This window comes from Cervus elaphus, chromosome 1 (assembly GCF_910594005.1).
Source record: "Cervus elaphus chromosome 1, mCerEla1.1, whole genome shotgun sequence".
NCBI classification, from domain to species: Eukaryota; Metazoa; Chordata; class Mammalia; order Artiodactyla; family Cervidae; genus Cervus; species Cervus elaphus.
In genome coordinates, this window is record NC_057815.1 from 93,139,578 (window position 1) to 93,153,174 (window position 13,597).

Sequence of the window (13,597 nt, forward strand, 5' to 3'; positions counted from 1 at the left end):
ATGGCTACCCACTCCAGTATTCTTGCCTGAAGAGTCCCCATGGATGGAGGAGCCTGGAAGGCTAATTAGTGAAAGGGTCTTCAATATTTCATACCGAAATAATCCTCTATTGTGAATAAAGAGTAATGTTTGTTACTTTATGAAAAAAACAAAAGAGAATTCAAGTTGTTAAGACTTTTGGCTTAAATATACCTTAAAACATGCAAGATTCCTTATATTTTTCCACTTTCATTTTTGACACTTTTTGATTCAATTGCATGGAAACTGACCAGTAGCAGTTAAATAATGACTATTTGAAGGAGGAATTGAACAAGTGAATGAGCGAATGCATATTACCATGCCCTATGTCAGAGCCCTGGCAAAATCTAGAGACTTCAAAGAATCAATAGTCACTAGGAGTATGTTTATTTAGCCCACTATACCCTCATGAGGAATTACTTCAATCATCATACCAAAAGAAAATTTTTCATGCACTGAGTACTTTTCCTAACTGCACATTATAGAAGAATCTCCCTGTTTGTCTCAACACTTTTACTTTGTACATATTTCTATATTCTATGTAGCAACTTTGGCCCAAAAATAATCTGCTTTGAATTATTTCATCTTTTCATCACTGCCTTCCAAGCTACCCCTATGCTATTTCATATTTTAAAAATAAAATATATCTGCTTTTAATGTGAAGAAAATGTTAGAAGTTATTTTCAGAATTACACAAAGCTTCCACAATTGCATTTACATTAGTGTGCCTTGCCTAATCCTCTATATTTTTAACCTTCTCTAAGTGATATAATATTTAAACCTTTGAACTGGTATTCACCAGGAAAATGAGCATCTGTCAATAGAATCATTAACAGGTATCCTCCCAATTACATTCAGATGGCATGGTGGTAAAGAATCTGCCTGCCAATGCAGGAGATGCAAGAGACAAGAGTTCGATCCCTGGGTTAGGAAGTTCCCCTGGAATAGGAAAGAGCGACTCACTCCAGTCTTCTTGCTTGTAAAATTCCATGAACAGAGGAGCCTGGTGGGCTGCAATCTAGGTGGACACAAAGAGTCAGATACGACTGAGCGCACACACACATAAGCACAATCAGCAACTCATTTGGAGAATACGTCCGCTGGAAGTTCTTTTGACAATTATGCTCTTTTGTTGTTTTAGTTATAATTGTACACATGTGTATAAGGCAATGTTAGCTCCTGTTTTGAAGCTAGTTATGTTTCTCTTCTCAGTCCATTTGCTTACTTTACCATCTAGGTAGTAAATATGGTGTACTAGGTTTAGTTACTTATGCATTTTATTCATAGCATCTATATGTATATATAACCTTCTAACTAATTGTTTCATATGTTTATATACTTTCATATATAGTCTGTAATGTAATCTAGGATGATGATTATTATAAAGATGACAAAGATGATGATCTAGATGGAGAAAACAATAATAGTTTTGTTTCTAAAATTTAGGAAAGCAGGAATCACAGCCCCATGGAGATAGTGCTGTCCCCTAAGTTCACATTATGTACCTTCTCTGCTTCAAACAATTCCCCATTTACATTGTTACATAACATTGAGCAGCACTCCCCGTGCAATAGGCAGGTCATTGTTGGACATCCATTTTAAATACAGCAGTGGGTACATGTCACTTTTTTTTTTTTTTTAGATTCTGCAACTAAATGATATAATATGATATTTCTCTTTCTATGTCTGACCACACTCAGTATGGCAGTTTCTAGGTCCATCCATGTTGTTGCAATGGAATCATCTTACTATTTTTAACAGCTGAATAATAAACTGGAGAAAATTCTGAAAGAGATGGGAATATCAGACCACCTGACCTGCCTCTTGAGAATCTGTATACAGGTAAGAAGCAACAGTTAGAACTGGCCATGGAACAACAGACTGGTTCCAAATAGGAAAAGGAGTACGTCAAGGCTGTATATTGTCACCCTGCTTATTTAACTTATATGCAGAGTACATCATGAGAAACGCTAGGCTAGAGGAAGCACAAGCTGGAATCAAGATGGCCAGGAGAAATATCAATAATCCCAGATATGCAGATGACACCACCCTGATAGTAGAAAGTGAAGAAGAACTAAAGAGCCTCTTGATGAAAGTGAAAGAGGAGAGTGAAAAAGTTGGCTTAAAGCTCAACATTCAGAAAACTAAGATCATGTCATCCAGTCCCATCACTTCATGGTAAATAGATGGAGAAACAGTGGAAACAGTGGCTGACTTTATTTTTGGGGGCTCCAAAATCACTGCAGATGGTGATTGCAGCCATGAAATTAAAAGACGCTAACTCCTTGGGACGAAAAGTTATGAAAATTTAAAATGCATATTAAAAAGCAGAGACATTACTTTGCCAACAAAGGTCCGTCTAGTCAAGGCTACGTTTTTTCCAGTGGTCATGTACACATGTGAAAGTTGGACTCTAAAGAAAGCTGAGCGCCAAAGAATTGATGCTTTTGACCTGTGGTGTTGGAGAAGACTCTTGAGAGTCCCTTGGACTGCAAGGAGATCCAATCAGTCCATCCTAAAGGAGATCAGTCCTGGCTGTTTGTTGGGGTCCTTTAATAGACTGGAACCTGCTGGTACGGAGTCGACGATAAGAAAGTGAAAGAGAGAAAGAGGCTGATATCCCTTGGTTTACACAGAGGACCAATAAAGTCCTTGACACAGGACTTGCATCGCTCACGAAGGCACCAGGCGCCCTCTCGAGGGGGTCTTAGAAGCCCGGGCGGGAAAGTGAGCACGACGGGTCTCCACACTCCAGAGAGTCAGCCAGAAAAAGAGAGAGAGAGAGAGAGAGAAAGACCCGGGGACCTAAGCTCTGATGAAGCAAAGGTGCTTTAATGATTTTTCTATGAGTGTATATAGGCTGCAGTACAAGAAACTTCTTTCGGGAATGATAGAGATCAGAAAACCAAACGTACGGCAACCATTACCAAGGGAACAAGGGGTAATGTTAGTCACAAGGTCAGGACACAATCCATATCTCAAGAAAGGGGAAGGAGACTAAGCAGTTTTGTCCTAAAGAGAATGTTTACTGAAGGAGACCCAAGCCTGCCTCACACAATGACCTCAGTCCCTGGGAGCAGCGTGCTGTTCCTCTTGAAGAGGGACGAAGGACTCATGAGAGACAGCATGTAGGAATCCTCCCGTCAAACATTCCCTGACAGCTGTTCATCAGAAGGACTGATGCTGAAGCTGAACTTCAGTACTTTGGCCATGTTACGCAAAGAGCTGACTCTTTTGAAAAGACCCGGAGGCTAGAAAGATTGAAGGCAGGAGAAGGGACGACAGAGGATGAGATGGCATCACCCACTCAATGGACACGAGTTTGGGTAGACTCCAGGAGTTGGTGATGGACAAGGAGCCCTGGCGTGCTGCGGTTCGTAGGGTCACAAAGAGTCAGACACAACTGAGTGACTGAACTGAACTGAATATCAGGTTTTAGTACCATTAATGTGTGTGTTATGATTGACATTTTGGATGTTCCAAGGGAAATGTGCTTTTCTTTTCTGTGAATGCATTTAACCCAACTTCATATGATGTCTGAACTTCTGTGGATATAGACACATGTGAATATAGACACATTTCATAAGCATCTTGCAAGAATTTAATATATTCACAAGTCAACGGGAAGAGTAGTAAGAAAGGCCCTGGAATGACCTACTGATATTTCAAAGAAAAGTGTTGTATGTGTCTGTAAGTGTGGCTTTCATAATTATGATATTCCACAGGTAGACATTTGATGATCTGAAAGCAGTTGTTCGACAAATATCTTACATTTTAAATAATATTTCATTTCATAATCTGTTTTGTTGTTGTATAATTCTAACATGTAAAAGCATTGTTAAACCTGCAGACTTTACACATTTTCTTATAATTTGGTTCACAACAACTATGACTCCTTCATCATTACTTGAAATAGTAGCCCAATGATAAAAATGATTTCAAGAGATATTATTAATAATACTTGTATCTGTACTGATCTGTGCTTATTTTCAATTTATTTTTTTTTGTGAATATTCACACAGTCCTAATAAGCTCCTACATCTAAAATTTTATCAAGATAAAGTCAGCAAAATGTTTATAACAGTTATCTAAAGGAAAAGTAAGTTGTCCCAATTGCCTTCAAAAATATAAAGTGAAGGTCAAAGTCCCTCCGTTGTCTCCTACTCTTTGTGACCCCATGGACTATACAGTCCATGGAATTCTCCAGGCCAGAATACTGGAGTAGGTAGTGTTTCCCTTCTCCAGGGAATCTTCCCAACCCAGGGATTGAACCCAGGTTTCCCACACTTCATGGAGATTCTTAACCAGCTGAGCCACAAAGGTAGCCAAAGAATATTGAAGTGGGTAGCCTATCCCTTCTCCAGGAGTCTTCCTGACCCAGGAAGGGAACTGAGGTCTCCTGCATTGCAGGTGGATTCTTTACCAACTGAACAATTAGGGAAGTCCAAATAGAAAATACAAGCTAAAAGGGAAAACATTTGAAAGTTGCATATATCAAATAAGAAATATACAGAAAGATTATGCAAATAATCTCAAAGCCAACAGGAAGAAAAGAAGCAATCTAACATCAGACGTATGAGTTTTTTTTTTTTTTTTCTTCATTGGTGTGTCACTGGTATTCAATATTGTGCTAGTTTCTATGGTATAATAAAGTGAATTAGCTATATGTATACATATGTCCCCTCCCTCTGACCCCTGACATCCCATCATCTAGGTCACCGCAGAGCAATGAGTTGAGGTCCCTGTAGTTTAAAGCAGGTTCCCACTAGCTCTCTGGCTATCATCAAAAAATCTACAAACAAGAAACGCTAGAGAGGGTATAGAGAAAAAGGAACCCTCTTGCACTGTTGGTGGGAACTTAAATTGATACAGCCACTGTGGAGACCAGTATGGAGGTTCCTTAAGAAACTAATATAGAACTGCCATTGACTCAAGAATCCCACTACTGGGCATATACCCTGAGAAAACCATAATTCAAAAAGACACATGCACCCCAATGCTCATTGCAGCATTATTTACAATAGCCAGGACATGGAAGTAATCTAAATGTCCACTAAATGTACAAAACTCTTAAATAGATATTTTGCTAAAGCAGATAGCAGAAGTCAAATAATCACATAAAGGATAGTCACTGCCATTAGCCATTATCAAAATGCAAATAAAAACAAAACTGAGATTATGCTACACATGTATTTCAATTGTTAGAATTAAAATAAAACAAATTACAAAATAATATAATTCAAAATTGGTGTGTACATATATAACACTTGAATAGCTTTCAATGCATGAGCATCAAATTTCTAAACTGTGTCTTATTAATCTTCATAAGAGTATAAATCTATTCCTACTTCCTGTAGTTAAATCTAATATCTTTCTCCATTGTATTTTGTGAGTTTGTGTCTGAGTTTGTTTGTATGGCGTGGTACAGAAAATACTGTTCTTTTACCTGGTAGTCTCTGTACTGATAGTTGCCACAATTAACTTGAGGGCATCCTTGGCTGGGGAGACAATATAGTAACTTCTTGGAGTTTTAGTTTGGACAAGTGAGGGCAGCTGGTAGAAATGAGAGTCTGGGCTGGACAGATGGCAGCGCAGCTAGAAGTATTCACATCCTCTCTCCCAGTTCAGTGTGAAATTGTGACTAACGCTGATGTGAGGGATCATGCCTGGAAGTTCAGGATTCTGGTTCCAGTTTGCACACCTAAAAAGGAGTGAGCATTCCTTTGTATCCACCTGTCGTCTGGGAGGCACTGAGGACTACCTGACCCATGTGGACCTAGAGAGGAAGGTCTGTATTGAAGACGACACAGCTGCCCCGATGGTCCTGGATTTCTCACCACAGAATACGTGGAGAGAGAAAAGCAAAATTCCCTGTAAGGCAGTGTATATTACATCTTTTTAGACCATCTTTATTTTATAAAAGTAATATATCAATCATCATAAATCATTGCTTTACAATGCTTGTATTTCTTAATAATTACAAAATACAGGAAGAGAGACGGAGAATTTAGAGAACGCGTGGTATAGACAGATATGGTTTTGCTTGTTGCACCAAACTTCTTGAGTGGCATGCAGAAAGGTTTAGTTCAATTAGAAAGTAACCTGGGGAAGAAGCTGATCCCAAGAGTAAGAATAATTCCTATTTAAAGAGCACTCTTTATTATGAAGATAGCAGATATTTTAGAGAGTGATTAAGCCTGGTATCAGATACTTGGTGTCAAAAATTACCTAACTACCGAAAAAGACACACAAAAGGTTCACAGCTTCTATCAGCTTTTAACTCAATAGCTCAATTAATAAAGGTAAGCATTGTATTTAACTTCAATCTAAACAGGTAAGCATGACTCATTTTTGTCCAATGTCGAATTTAGTTTTAAATGTACCTATTTATATGTAACATCAGACAAAAAACACTCATTTCAGAAAGTTTAGCAAGGAAACTTTTGTTGTTATTCTTGTTTAATTTCAAAACCCTGATTCAGATAGCCTTTTTAATTTTCTGATGCACATTATTATATTATAAAATAAAAAAATTACAAAAGTACTTTATAATATAGTGGGCTACTATACCAAAGTTTACCAACCTCGGCATCACTATCATAATCATTTAAATGCTAACCTTTATTAAGTGATTGCTATGTGTTAAGTATGTAGTTAAGAAGTTTGCATGTATTAAACCTGGGGTTATCTCATTAAAATTAATTGTATATAACTAAGGAATAAGATAGTAAATGAACTTTACTAAAAGGATTTTGCATCCTATTAACATAAAATACTGTTCGTTAAAAATAACTTTGATGGTAACTGAATCTGACAATACGAAAGAGATTTTGGTATGTTTTCATTTTAATCTTTAGAAACTTCAAATAAGGAATTCAGTTCAGTTCAGTTGCTCAGTTGTGACTGACTCTTTGTGAACCCATGGATTGCAGCACGCAAGGAATTAAACTTCTGGAGTCACCAATTTTAGACTTTTACTTCCTATCTTCAATTTGATTTTACAAACCTGCTTTCAATAGCACCACGTACATTTTAATGATAGATGATGTACTTGCTTATTATAATCCTCACACAGTGGAAAGACCAGAAAAGCAAACATGAGTTATTTGGATAAAAACAAAAGTGACTATGTAAGCTGAATAATTTAGTGGCTCTTCTTTCTGAGTGTAGCAGTAGTACTATCTAAAGGTTTCTGGAGGTTGGAAACCAACATTGCAAAATTTGAGAAGAAAAATTTTGATGAGATTGAGTTTATAAAACTAAGCATAGGTCCCATTTGTTTAGTTTTGCTTTTATTTCCAATATTCTGGGAGGTGGGTCATAGAGGATCTTGCTGTGATTTATGTCAGAGAGTGTTTTGCCTATGTTCTCCTCTAGGAGTTTTATAGTTTCTGGTCTTACATTTAGATCTTTAATCCATTTTGAGTTTATTTTTGTGTATGGTGTTAGAAAGTGTTCTAGTTTCATTCTTTTACAAGTGGTTGACCAGTTTTCCCAGCACCACTTGTTAAAGAGGTTGTCTTTTTTCCATTGTATATCCTTGCCTCCTTTGTCAAAGATAAGGTGTCCATAGGTCCGTGGATTTATCTCTGGGCTTTCTATTCTGTTCCATTGATCTATATTTCTGTCTTTGTGCCAGTACCATACTGTCTTGATGACTGTGGCTTTGTAGTAGAGCCTGAAGTCAGGCAGGTTGATTCCTCCAGTTCCATTCTTCTTTCTCAAGATTACTTTGGCTATTCGAGGTTTTTTGTATTTCCATACAAATTGTGAAATTCTTTGGTCTAGTTCTGTGAAAAATACCGTTGGTAACTTGATAGGGATTGCATTGAATCTATAGATTGCTTTAGGTAGAATAGCCATTTTGACAATATTGATTCTTCCAATCCATGAACACGGTATGTTTCTCCATCTGTTTGTGTCCTCTTTGATTTCTTTCATCAGTGTTTTATAGTTTTCTATGTATAGGTCTTTTGTTTCTTTAGGTAGATATACTCCTAAGTATTTTATTCTTTTTGTTGCAATGGTGAATGGTATTGTTTCCTTAATTTCTCTTTCTGTTTTTTCATTGTTAGTATATAGGAATGCAAGGGATTTCTGTGTGTTAATTTTATATCCTGCAACTTTACTGTATTCACTGATTAGCTCTAGTAATTTTCTGGTAGAGTCTTTAGGGTTTTCTATGTAGAGGATCATGTCATCTGCAAACAGTGAGAGTTTCACTTCTTCTTTTCCTATCTGGATTCCTGCTTTTGCACTACAAAGGAAACTATAAGTAAGGTGAAAAGACAGCCCTCAGATTGGGAGAAAATAATAGCAAATGAAGAAACAGACAAAGGATTAATCTCAAAAATATACAAGCAACTCCTGCAGCTCAGTTCCAGAAAAATAAATGACCCAATCAAAACATGGACCAAAGAACTAAACAGACATTTCTCCAAAGAAGACATACAGATGGCTAACAAACACATGAAAAGATGCTCAACATCACTCATTATTAGAGAAATGCAAATCAAAACCACAATGAGGTACCATTACTCGCCAGTCAGGATGGCTGCTATCCAAAAGTCTACAAGCAATAAATGCTGGAGAGGGTGTGGAGAAAAGGGAACCCTCTTACACTGTTGGTGGGAATGCAAACTAGTACAGCCACTATGGAGAACAGTGTGGAGATTTCTTAAAAAACTGGAAATAGAACTGCCATATGACCCAGCAATCCCACTTCTGGGCATACACACTGAGGAAACCAGATCTGAAAGAGACATGTGCACCCCAATGTTCATTGCAGCACTGTTTATAATAGCCAGGACATGGAAGCAACCTAGATGCCCATCAGCAGATGAATGGATAAGGAAGCTGTGGTACATATACACCATGGAATATTACTCAGCCATTAAAAAGAATTCATTTGAATCAGTCCTAATGAGATGGATGAAACTGGAACCCCTTATACAGAGTGAAGTAAGCCAGAAAGATAAAGAACATTACAGCATACTAACACATATATATGGAATTTAGAAAGATGGTAACGATAACCCTATATGCAAAATGGAAAAAGAGACACAGAAATACAGAACAGACTTTTGAACTCTGTGGGAGAATGTGAGGGTGGGATATTTCAAAAGAACAGCATGTATACTATTTATGGTGAAACAGATCACCAGCCCAGGCTGGATGCATGAGACAAGTGCTCGGGCCTGGTGCACTGGGAAGACCCAGAGGAATCGGGTGGAGAGGGAGGTGGGAGGGGGGATCAGGATGGGGAATACGTGTAAATCTATGGCTGATTCATATCAATGTATGACCAAAAAAAATAAATTAAAAAAAAAATTAAAAAAAAAATAAAAAAATACTAAGCATAACTTGGGTAGGATTTGAATAACTTTAGTATTTCTTAATTTAAATATGATTTTACATTGATAATTCCACTTAAGATTCATAAAATCTTGCTGCATTTGACAAAGAAAAGCAAAGTTAAGAATAAAAAAGATTTCAGTAAATTAAAAACACTGTATTTTTGAGTGCAAGTTCTGTTTTTTTACTTCTTTTGGCTGTTTTTTGAACTTGAGTTTCAGTATAATTTTCAAATGTACTACCCTGTGTGAAAAAGTGAAAGTGTTAGTCGCTCAGTTATGTCCAATTCTTTGCGATCCCATGGACCGTAACCCACCAGGCTACTCTGTTTATGGAATTCTCCAGGCAAGAATACTGGGGTGGGTAGCCATTCCCTTCTCCAGGAAATCTTCTTGACCTAGGGATATTCAAATGTACTATCCTACTTGAACAGAAAGGAATAATTTAGATAGAAGTTCAAAAAATGAGAAAATACCTTTTATCAAAAGAAGATACAATAAAATTAAAAAGCAAACAAAGAAAAACCACTGACAGTAGTTTCTGAAGGCAGAGGTTAACTCACCAATGTAGGGCATGGTGCATACTGGACTGAAAAGACTGAGCGCTCATTCAACAAGCAGTTTTAATCAGTATCCAGGTATTACACTCTACATTGAATTAAACGGGTGAATAAACATGGATAAAGGTGTCAGGATAAGGTAGTGAAAAAAAATAGGCACTGTTTCATGGTCTTATACACATAAAATCATATCTTAATAATGTCACCTATCAGACCCCCATTTCTGATCATTTTAAAGACTCAGTTAAAGCGTTTTTATATTTCTTAAAGTCACATTTTCATTGGGAAAATTCTATAATAATGAGTTAAGTTTAAATACCTTTTGATCCTTAATATATACTATATGTAAAATATAAATATATATAAGTGGTCTGAAATATTGCAGATGATAAAACAGACTCCTATTTAGCTTTCCTTTTCCTGCTGCTGCTGCTGCAGCTGCTAAGTCGCGTCAGTCGTGTCCGACCCTGTGTGACCCCAAAGCCGCAGCCCACCCGGCTCCCCCGTCCCCAGGGAAAAGGAATTCCTCGGGGTGCTCAAGGTTTGGATGGACTGCTCCTTCTGCCCCACATGTGTGTCTACACTTCTGCAGCTGAAATGCTGACCCTCGTCCTCACTTAAAACTGTTAGAATACGGATATAGGTTTGTCTCTTCTTTGCAGTGGCCTTGTCTTTGTGAACTTTCAAATTAGTTAAGACATACCATGAAAGTTATGCATGATATACTGAAAACAATGATGCAATTTGTAACTTCTACAAGAGTGGGTGAAAAGAGTATAATTTCTAGACACACACACACTCTACAGAAGGTACACTTGAACCGTACTGGTCTAAAAAGATTGATGATTCTTTCAACAAGCAATTTTAATCAGTATACAAGTACTACAGTCTACACTGAATTAAATAAGTAAATAAAACAGGAGGGTACAGGAGCTTGTTCTGAATTTGGGGTACAAATCCTCACTTACATCTTGGGACTATTGTAAAGAAACAATCAAGTTGATTCATTTTAATTTATTCAATAAATTAAGAAATTGCTTTTGTGAAAAATATACTATATACTCCATAGAAAGATGTATAGAATATCATAAGAAGCTTAAGATCTAGCTATAGCAAAGGGCAAGTATTTAACAAAGATGGGCAACCTCAACTCAACATATTCACATTCACATAAACAAACATACACAAAAATGCAAAAAAAAAAAAAAAACCCACAAGAATTAATGAATTACACGGGGCCAGCAGAACAATAGCAATTATCAAGGATGTGAGTAATTTAGGAAGATCTCAGAGGTGAATTGTGGCTGATGTTTCTTTCATGCAGTAATTATGTGAGAGGTGAGCATTCTAGTTAGAACCCCTAGCAGGAACATAAGTGCCAGATGTACCTACTTCTTATCTCTTGGGTGTTCCTGGACAGAAAGATCAGCTTAATGATTCTTTTCTCCAAGTTGGAAAATCTGAATTAAAAATTAGGGTAAAAATTATGACTACTGGAACTTCCCTGGTGGTCCAGTGGTTAAGTCTCCCTGATTCCACTGTGAGGGTCCAGATCTGATCCCTAGTCTGGGAACTAGGATCCTACATGCCATGTGGCCAAACTAAAATAAATACATGAATAAAAAGAGAAATTAGATATTTAAAAAAAAAATCTATGACTGTTGCTTTCATAGACGTTACGTTGAAGTACACTCTTTTAAAAGATAAATCGTATCCCATAATACTCAATGGTCACCTCATTAATTTGGTTTTATAGTAAATGAGCTAAATATGCATAATGTCAAAGACAAACAAGATATAGAAATACCACTGGAAGATCATCCTTTTAAAAATTAACTATCTTTATCCCCAAAACAATTTTAAGTGGCTTACAAAATATTTACAGGAATAATATTAATTTTGAATTGATAATAATGGAAAACAGAATAGAGAGGTGAAAATAGCATGTCAGTTGAAAACATGAAATCATTGTTACAACTGAACATAATTTTCAATTTGAATTTTTAAATGTTCAGATGAATAGCAAAACTGCAATCACACATCTTCAGAATCAAAGCAATAAAATGATATATGGTAGAGAAAACAGAGACTGAAGTTTTTTCTTTCAGATAGGTTTAATGATAAATAAAGGTAGGGAGGTGGGAGGGGAGATCGGGATGGGGAACATATGTAAATCCATGGCTGATTCATGTCAATGTATGGCAAAAACCACTACAATATTGTTAAGTAATTAGCCTCCAACTAATAAAAATAAATGAAAAAAAAAAAAAAAAGAAAGGTATACTTCTCTGTACTTTTAGAGTACCTGGCATTATAAGTTTGGTTTTTATAGGGAAATGAAAAGTAAGAAGACATATAATCTAGTTTATACACAAAAAACAAGAGTCAATAAAAATGAAATGACAGTGCCTCTGATTGAATCATTCCCACAGATGAAATATGAAGAGATGGAAGCAAACGACAACATGTCCACAGTGATCCAATTTGCACTACTGGGGTTTTCTGACCTTCCAAACCTACAAGGGTTATTATTTGGGGTGTTCACCATCACTTACATCATTATTTTAATTGGAAATGGCCTCTTAATAATAATAACTTGGCTTGACCCAGGTCTGCAGAAACCCATGTATTTTTTCCTGGCAAATTTTTCCTCCTTGGAAATCTGTTACGTGTCCGTCACTCTCCCTAGGATCCTGGTGAACCTCTGGACTCAGGACAGGAGCGTTTCTGTGCTGGCCTGTGCTGCCCAAATGTGCTTCTTCCTCGTACTGCAGCTGCTGAGTGCTTCCTCCTGGCAGTGATGGCCTATGACCGCTGTGTGGCATCTGTGACCCCCTGCACTACCCCCTGGTCATGACCCCAAAGAGGTGCCTCCAGCTGGCTGTGGGCTCCTGGGTCAGTGGAATCCCAGTGCAGATGGGGCAAACGTGTTGGATCTTCACTCTGCGTTTCTGTCATTCGAAGCAGATCATCCACTTCTGTGACGGGCCCCCCGTTCTGAAGCTGGCCTGCGGGGACACTTCTGTGCAAGAGCTGGCAGTCTATGCAGTAGCTCTGTTGTTTGTTGGCGTACCTTTTATGTTGATCCTTGCCTCTTATATCAAAATCATCTGCACCGTTCTGAGGCTGCCAACAGCCAGAGGGCTAGCCAAAGCCTTCTCCACGTGTTCGTCTCACCTGTTGGTTGTGCTTTTATTCTTTGGATCTGCTGCCATTGCCTACTTAAGGCCCGAATCCAGACACTCTGCAGGAACGGACAGGCTGCTCTCTCTCTTCTACACCACAGTGACTCCTGTGTTCAATCCCGTGATATACAGCCTTCGGAACAAGGATGTGATTGCCGCACTGAGAAAATTATTACTGAAAAAGTAGTGTGATGAGTTTATTTTAAAATGCTTTAAATACTGGCCACAGGGTTATCAGAGAAAATTTTAAAAAAATCTCTACATTTCCCAGTTTAGAAGTTAACCATTTCTTTTTATACTGTATTTTTCAATTCAGTTCAGTTCAGTCGCGCAGTCATGTCCAACTCTTTGCAACCCTATGGCACGCCAGGCCTCCCTGTCCATCACCAACTCCCAGAGTTTACTCAAACTCATGCCCATTGAGTCGGTGAGGCCACCCAACCATCTCATCCTCTGTCATCCCCTTCTCCTGCCTTCAATC

The 13,597-nt window shown here is 37.7% G+C and overlaps 1 pseudogene; it reads left to right on the forward strand.

Moving 5' to 3' along the window:
* The first annotated feature begins 12,363 nt into the window (after positions 1-12,363).
* On the forward strand, positions 12,364-13,303 carry LOC122702931 (annotated as a pseudogene).
* Positions 13,304-13,597: the final 294 nt, after the last annotated feature.